The 8951-nt window shown below is 45.8% G+C and overlaps 1 pseudogene; it reads left to right on the forward strand.

The window, feature by feature from the left end:
- LOC109497309 overlaps positions 1 to 8591 on the forward strand; it is a 30072-nt pseudogene extending 21481 nt beyond the window's left edge.
- The last annotated feature ends 360 nt before the right edge of the window (positions 8592 to 8951 follow it).

An 8951-nucleotide genomic window follows, 5' to 3' on the forward strand; every position in this document is an offset into this window, starting at 1 on the left:
GCCAAGGGGCACGGCTGGTGGCCCCATATGGGATAGAGCTCACTCCTCAACTCTCTGGCACAGGATGCTAATAAATTTTAATCTAAACAGGCAAGTATTGGCAAAAGTGTTGATTACTTTAAGATAGAATCTAAGGGAAGAAAAAACCCACCTCTATAAATAAATTACTGATGAAATGTGATGACACTCGAGTGGCCATGGATGGCTCCCTGATTTCAAGGAGCTGCGTGTGCTTGGGTTATCTTCTGTTCTTGCCTTGTATCCCGACCGCTGGAAGCTGCATACCCTGGGTGTGCCTCCCTCACCACTTTTACTCATTCATGCCCATCTGTTGATAACCTGAAAACTTCTTAACCCATAACCGTTGCCAGTAGTAGCTGAAATTAAAGATGGAACGGCATCCCAGAAATTCAGTCATGAGCACAGTGGTGCAGGCCAGGGAGTTTGGAGGCACGGCGGCTACTTTCCCAGGGCCCACTGTGCATATGTATGATGACCATTCCCAGAGATGACACATGAGGAAGACAGAACGAGGCTGTTGTTTCCACACCTCAAAGTCTGCATTCTTCTCACCTTCAAGGAAAGAGCGGCTGCTCCTGTATTCGTCATGATTACTGTCCCCTTCTCTGGGTTACTTTCCCCGTGCAGACCTTGCATGCCTTTGGCATACATACATGCCTAGCATACAGGCACCCGAAGCTGGCATCCTTGGGTTGCCCATCACCAGCTGCTAGGACAGCTTGGTCTAATGGCGGACTGTCATCAACTTCCTGCTGTTCTGAAATTTTGCATCTTTATATAGTTAGGTCTTCTGCACTCGGCAGTTACAGGATTCGGTGGATATACGTTGTAAATTGCTGTATCTTCTTAGTGAAGAGATTCATCCATATGGAATTCATATCTTTACCTTTAAAATGCCCCTTTCCCCCTTAGAGTAAGTATTTTTCTGGTGTTAGTAGAGCTTCCCGGTTGTATGTATTATTATTTTATTAGCTTTTTCCAAATAAAAATAAATTAGTGTTTGACATCTCTTCTCTTATCCTTCGGTTCAGGTTTTCTGGGTTCTTACGTTTTAACGTCTTTTTAACTAGAGAGTTTGGGTCCACACTGTGATCACTGATATGTTTGAATTCGTTTCTTCCATGTTGTTTTTTTCTTTTTATTTGTCCTACTTATTCTGCATCTCTCTGCTTTCTCTCCTGTTTTTCCTGCTGGAAATGATTTGAGGTCTGTTTTTGTTGTTTGTATCTCTTCATTCAATTTCTTCATCAGTTTGGACGTTATTCTTTCTAGATCTTTTGGAAGCGCTACGCATTGTAACGAGTATCTTTACAAATCAAGCCAATTATAACGCTTTAACTCTGATCACCCACTATCGACCGAGTTCCTAACTTCCGCCATTCGTTTGTTTCAAAATATACTTATTGCTGTTTCTAGATTGATACGCTCGCCTGCCATTTTCATTCCTCAGTTATTTTTGTATTTGTCACACCTTTCTTTGGAGTGGTTTTTCTCCTGTAGCACATCCTTTGGAACACGGCCATTTACGTGTGGTCTGCACAGTAGCACTGGTCTGCAAACCGTGAGTTACTGCTCCCAGCCTGAGAAGGCGCTTGATCTAGAATAAAAATCAGGGGCATCATTAGGAACTCTGGTGATGGCAGCCAGCATGTTTTGTTGCCCCGGCAAGACTCGCGATGAGAGATGCAGTCTTTTGACCGACACCCTAAAGCAAGCCCCTTGGCTGGTCCTAGACCCACCTCTGCTTGGAGCAGCACTGCTCTGGGAATTCCTTCAGTAAGTGCGTGTCAGTGTTAAATCCCTTCAGTTTTGTTTGTTTGTCTTCTCGGTTACTAAGAGTTTTTATTTTGTCCTTATTCTGGAACAAATAGTTTTGATGTAGAAACTATTGGTTGACGGGAGATTTTCTCTATTTGCTGCATACGCTGTTGACAGACTAGCTCTCAGCCCAGGATCATCCTCTGTGGAAGATGTGCCTTTTCTCTCTCAGAGATGCACTTACAGTCTCCGCTGCTCTGCACCCCAGGCTGATGCTTCTCGGGGGAGATTCCTTCCTATTCGCCCCGATCGGTGTTTCTTGGGCCAGTCTGAAGAGTGGATTTCAGCAATCATAGAGTTCTCTTCCATTGTCTCTTCAAATAATATGTTCTCTGATTCTGTGTTGTCTCTGACACTTCGATGGCATGAATCTTAGACTTTCCTAGTTAGCCTGCATTATAGTTTGATACAGCCCCCCATGTGGCAACAGGGCACTTCTGTAGATCCAGCTTCTGGGTCAATAATTCTCGATCAGCATCGTTTAGCATAAGGCTTGTTGTTAGGTTCATAGATAGACAGATGAGAGAGGTGGTGGGGGGGGGTAGGAATTGATTCTGAGAGGAAATATGAGGTCTCCGGCCAGAGAATAGACAGTTTATCACTCACAGAACATCTTGGCCCCAGCTCCCCAGAGCCCAATGGGATGAGAGAGGTGTTTACCAGCATATTGGTCATATTGAACTACGTGTCCTTTCTTTAATGTGCCCGACCTCTCTCACCTCGCTGCTGTCCTCTCTCAGTCGAAAACCCCCCTGCCTCTCCTCATTCGGATGGTGCCTTGTAGTTCATTTGAACACCCGCCAGGTACCACACGACCCAGGAAGCCTGGTGCGGACTTCTTGGTGGCTTTAGCACCTGTACTTATGTCTACCAAGGCACTCATCACACAGTTTTCCGATAAATGGATTCCTGCCCGTCTGCCGCCCTGAACTGTAGACTTGCTGAGGGCAGGAGACAGCCCCTCCATGTTTGCGCCCCTCATGCCCCTCCTAGAGCCTGGCACGTACTGTTCCCAGTGTCTCCGCCACCCTCCCGGAACAGGCATTGCTGTCCCACATTCTATTCTTTATTCTTATTTTGAAAGGCTGTGAGAATCACGAAATGTTAGACGTAGAAGAATATCTACTTTGCATTACATCGATTTGGTATATTTAGAGTTCATTTCGTCTTGGCTTTAAGGACCAATACCAACTAGAATACTCCAGACGCACATCCCCTTCATATCACGGACCAGGACGAGGCCAAGCGCCTAAAATCTCATTTCTTGGGAGGACGGACAGGCGAGTATCTGCCCGCCAGGAAGGGAAGGGGCAGTTGGGTAAGGGAAACACAGGTTTGTAAATGTTTTAGTCTTTCTGCTCTCCCAGAAGCGGCCCAGTAAGGAGAAGGGAAATAGGACAGACCTCTCTTTCCCTCGGTGTCTTTTCCCTCACTTCCATTATGGGAGTTCTGCCCAAGTCGACAGAGCAGCAGCAACCTCAGCGCATTTCCTCCAGCACACCGTGATTTGCATTGTCTCATAACCTGTTGGTGCCTACTCGTTGATAATTCTAAGCCCGTGTGCTCCTGCTGATTTTTACCGCAGAGGTGGAAAAGCACTAAATGGCAATTCGTTCCTCTAATTTTCCTGTGCAAACAAAGTCAGGGAACAAAGATGCACGGTGGCTGCAAAATATCATTATTATTTTATCAACAATATTAATACGGTACTCCATTAGAGTAGCATCTCAGTAATAAATGCACCTAAAAGCAAGATAGTGAAGCAATGCAAAATTTCCATAATGCTACATGAATTATTTTGCATAGAGCCAACTGTAGCTTGCTGCTGCCCAACAGATTAATTGCAAGTTTTGCAATTCTCCATCTATCACCGGCTTTCGGAATGTGCACTAGCTATGACCAAATTGACTAATGCAAACCCAGAATAAGCAGAATTTCTAGCACAGTGGTACTGAGACTTCAGGGGCTATTGCTGGAAATCTCTTTAAAAGGTAAACAAGATATCCATTGTGACTGAGAGATACAGTTTCAAGAGTACCCCTCTTTGGGGGAACCTGGGTGGCTCAGTCAGTTAAAGTGTCCGACTCTTGGTTTCGGCTGAGGTCATGATCTCACAGTTCGTGAGTTCGATCCCTGCATTAGGCTCCGTGCTGATGGTGTGGAACCTGCTTGGGATTCTCTCTCCCTCTCTCCCTGCCCCCCACCCCTCCCCACCACTTGTGCGCATGCTCTCTCTTTCAAAATAAATACATAAACTTTAAAAACATAAAGGGTGCCCCTCTTTGTTTGATAAGATGCGTGGACTTAAATTCACTGTAAGGTTAAGGTGACCAAAGATGAGGTCTACTTTCCGAAAGAAGGGACACACTGGAGGGTGCACAAGGCCCAAGGAAACTTCATGCTTCAAGTGTAAAAGGGGGTCCGTGGAAGAATATGGGCGAAACATTACATCTTTATCGCCTATAAGCGCTAACTGACAATCAGCTGCTCCTTCTGTTGTGAACGTAGTCAGCAACCACTGCCCCACTAGCAGCACCTCTGACCTTCTTCACCACTCACTGATTTTTCATATCACATGGCAGTCACAAATGTCCTCAAACAGTGTTCGCTCCCAGCACAACTTCGGAATGATAACCCACAACATCTTTTTTTTAATTTTAATTTTAACGTTTATTTGTTCTTGAGAGAGAGACAGAGCGTGAACAGGAGAGGGCAGAGAGAGAAGGAGACACAGAATCTGAAGCAGGCTCCAGGCTCTGAGCTGTCGGCACAGAGCCGGACGTGGGGCTCGAACTCACAGACCATGAGATCATGACCCGAGCTGAAGTTGGACGCTTAAGTGACTGAGCCACCCAGGTGCCCCTTTATTTTATTTTTTTTAAAGTTTATTTATTTTTGAGAGAGAGAGGGAGGGAGGGAGGGAGGGAGGTGGGGGAGGGGCAGAGAGAGAGGGAGACACAGAATCTGAAGCAGCTCCAGGCTCTGAGCTGTCAGCACAGAGCCCGACGCGGGGCTCGAACTCACAAATCGTGAGATCATGACCTGAGTTCAAGTCGGATGCTTAACCAACTGAGCCACCCAGGCACCCCTCACCCACAACATCTTGATTAAAAACAGAAGAGACTCATAAATATGGAGAACAAACTGAGGGGTGCTGGAGGGGTTGTGGGAGGGGGGATGGGCTAAATGGGTAAGGGGCACTAAGGAATCAACTCCTGAATTCATTGTTGCACTATATGCTGACTAATTTGGGTGTAAATTTAAAAAAATAAAAATAAAAAAAAAACATATGGTACTGTGTCAAATTTATTTTTTCCAAAGTTTTGATACGGGCAGTTTCAATATGAGTCATTGCCTTTGTAATCCTCTGGGTTTTATGATTATTTTTTTCTTATCTTCACCTTTTTGCATTTAAAAACTTTATTCCGAGGACCGTCTACAGACTTCAGATGGCCAGCAGGTCTATATCTCAGAAAAGGGTCAGAACCCTGCCTGAAAGGTCAAAGAAGAAAGGAAAAGGCAGAGATTCTGTTGATAAAGTTTTCCAGCTTCACAATTTTGCTCTTGGCAAAAAAAGCAGCCGCTCCCTTACGAAAACACTAATGCGCAATTTAAAAATCAATTTCGGGGTAGTGATGATGAGCACCGCTTCCAGACAGAGCCCCTGCTGTGTGGCCAGCCAAACACCATCCAGCTCCTCAACCTTAGTGGACACCAGACACCTGACCCCTGGGCAGGGAAAATCACCTTTCCCATAGCAATGAAAGAACCCCATTTCCTACGTAGGGATAATTATCTGGATTGGTATTAATTGAGGACTAAAAACAAGCACAAAACTTAAGTGGGAAACAAGAGAGACAACCACCCCCCCCCCCCACCGCCCTACAATCATTTCTCTTTCCTCTACAAGATCACACACGGTCCGCAAGCGAACGGAAGTATGAGCTTCCGGGGTTTGTTTCTGATGTGGCCAAACTCACTTGTAACAAAACCAAATAGAACGTCGATCACGTCTGAGTGCTAATTGTGCGGTAGACACACTGCGGAGCGCGTGCTATGTGCCAGAAGTTTTCTATACCAAGGGTCAGCAAGCTTACTCTCTAAACGGCCGGACAGAAAATATTTTCCATTTCGCAACTCACACTAGTCTCGGTCACAGCTGAGTGCAGTGTGAAAGCGGCCGTGGGCCATCTGCAAACAGAGGTGGCTCCGTTCCAATAAAACCTTATTTACAAAAGTCGGTGCTGGACCATATTTGGCCCATGGGCTGTATTTTGCTGAACTCGGTGCTAGATATTACAGCACTGAGCAAAGGACAGAAAATCCCTCTCCCACGGGCTTATATTGTGGTACAAGGAAATGCACAATCGGCAAAGTGAGTGAGTTAATTCCACGTATACCTCAGGCTGATGGGTGCCATAATAGGAAGCCCAGTAGGGCCAGGGCCTGGGTGTCATGAGGGGAAATTGCAATGTTCCGGGGGTCAGAAAAGGCCTCTTTGAGAAGGAAATGTTGGCAAGACAATTCCAGCTTCTTGGATCATTACAGCAACTGTGCAGCATAACCAATGGCCTCTCTTTGAGACCTATTAAGAGAAGGCAATTTACTTGCCAAATCCACAGGCCCAGGCCCCTCCAGGCCTCGAGGTCAGTATTCCTGGGAGCCACAAGGCCGTGCGGCTCATTTAAAGCTCTCCAGGTGGTTGCAACATCCAGTCAGGATGGACAGTGACTTAGGCCCCACTGACCTCTAAGTCATTAAATTTCTCTTAAAGAAAACAAACCAACAAAACCTACTAATGTTTTTACGCGCAAAACTCTAAGTTAGCAGTGTTAGCTATTCTGTATCTTGGGAGGTGCTCATTACTTTGGTCCAGATGTTCTGGGAAGCAGATGACAAGGTACGGTCAAACGTACAAGATGTCTCTTAGGGGAACACTTGATAGACAGTGGGGTGGGGTGTGGGGAAGGCTGGGGGAACCAGCAGGCCCGGTGTCAGCACAGGAGAACTGCCAGCCCTGAGACAAAATACAAATGACCACCGCTGTCCATCCCAGGTACCGGGAGTGGTTTCTTTTAATTTTTTTTTTAAATGTTCATTTATTTTTGAGAGAGAGAGAGACAGAGACAGAGCTTGAGCTGGGGAGGGTCAGAGAGAGAGGGAGACACAGAATCCGAAGCAGGCTCCAGACTCTGAGCCATCAGCACAGAGCCCGACGCGGGGCTCGAATCCACAAGTGGTGACATCATGACGTGAGAAGACGGATGCTTAACCGGCTGAGCCACCCAGGCGCCGACTGGGAGCTGTTTCTGATGCCTCGGCCTCTTGGAATGAATAAGAACACAAGTGCCAAATTCACGGTTGCACACAGTGTACGTGAGTCCTCACTTAGCTGCTTGAGCCGTAATACCACGTCTGGCTGCAAACATAGCTCATTTGTTAGTGTGCGTAAGCCGACGGTCTTTGGCCAGGACCAACCCGGTTTTTGCAGGGCCCAAACTGCTGAGTTAAGTGGGTACAAGGTAGGGATCACTTTCCTTGTACTCTTTGAGTCTTTAATGGTGGCACAAATCTTCACCCCCATTAAACGCACAATCGACTAGGAGTTAGGGCGTGTTCTAGGGTTATGACTTTTGTAGCATGTTAATTTATTTTTTCTAGTTATTCAAAATTTGTCTCAAAAACGATGAAGTGAAATTCAGGAACTTAAACACCTATTCCCCAATTATGAGATTTTTTCTTTAGAGAATCCTGTGGTCAACGTGGCTGACACGTTTATTTCAATGTCATATAAGTCAACACGTTAAGGTTGTAGCCACTTCCCAGCTCGATGCCACGTTACAGAGACAGGAAATGTAATAGAATAAACCTGTGTCCTCTGGGAAACAGTTTTATCTCCAAGGACTGCAAACATTGCATTAAGCACTTAAAAACTGATTTTGAAATTATCGTCACAGGTTTATCTTTCTAATGACACCACAGGATCAGGTTTCTGTTTGCAGCTAAAGACGTCACCGCAAACACCCACTGGTTCTGCAAGCCATTCCTGAGGACGTCACTCTCATTGTGATGGGACATCCCTGGGGACAGGGGACTCCCGCCTCTCTCCAACACCTGACATTCATCCTGTGTTCTCGAGCTCAGGGAAAGAGACAGCTACTGCTTCACCATGAAAACGCTGCCTACCTGTTCTTTATTTGTGACATTCCCAGTGTCAATGGTAGAGTGGGGACGTTAAGTGGGAGATACTCAAAGGAGCATTGAAGTTAATTCCCAAGTTTCCAAGCTCAGACTTCTATAGACCCTACTGACTCTGAACCCATAAACAAAATACCCATGAATATACCAAGACAGAAAACTTACCCAACTACCCGGGCAATGGCAAGTCAAGGTACATTGTATTGTGACTTCCATCTGGCAAAAGCATGCTTCATTACACCTGGAGAGTTTGTGATAATTGCATGGCATACTGTTGCAATTATTACTAATAGCCAACACTAATTGGTGGTTTGCTTTAAAAACTATCAACATGTAATTTCAAAAAAATAGCACAGATTCTAAGTAAAACTTTACACTATTTATTACTGTCCCAAATGACTGATTTCCACCTTGAATATTACAGTTAATATTTGGTACCTTCAAGTTACTTGGTGCCATGGGCTGAATTGTGTTCTCCTTCTCCCCCAGATTCCTATGTCGAAGCCCTAACCCCCATCGCGACGGCACTGGTAGACAGGGCTTTTGGGGAGTAATCTGGGTTAGATGAGGGTCGACGAGATTAGTGCCCTCATAAGGAGACACATCAGGCAGCTTGCTTCCTCTCCCTCTCTCTGCCATATTAGGTACAGAGAGGAGGAAGCTGTCTGAAAGCTAGGAAGAGGGTCATCGCCAGGGAACTGACTCGGTCAGCACCTTGATCTTGGACTTCCCGGCCTCCAGAACAGGGAGATGTGCCCTCCAGAGATTTAGCCCCAGGGTCTCCGGTGTTTTGTTCTAGCAGAGCGAGCTGGCATTACACTTGGAATAAGTACTATGGTCTGAGAATTAAACTATCAAATCAACCAAAAATACATTATGCAGAGTCACTGTGGAGAGAAAAGAGCTCTCGGGTG

Source organism: Felis catus, chromosome A2 (assembly GCF_018350175.1).
Source record: "Felis catus isolate Fca126 chromosome A2, F.catus_Fca126_mat1.0, whole genome shotgun sequence".
In the NCBI taxonomy this organism is placed as follows: domain Eukaryota; kingdom Metazoa; phylum Chordata; class Mammalia; order Carnivora; family Felidae; genus Felis; species Felis catus.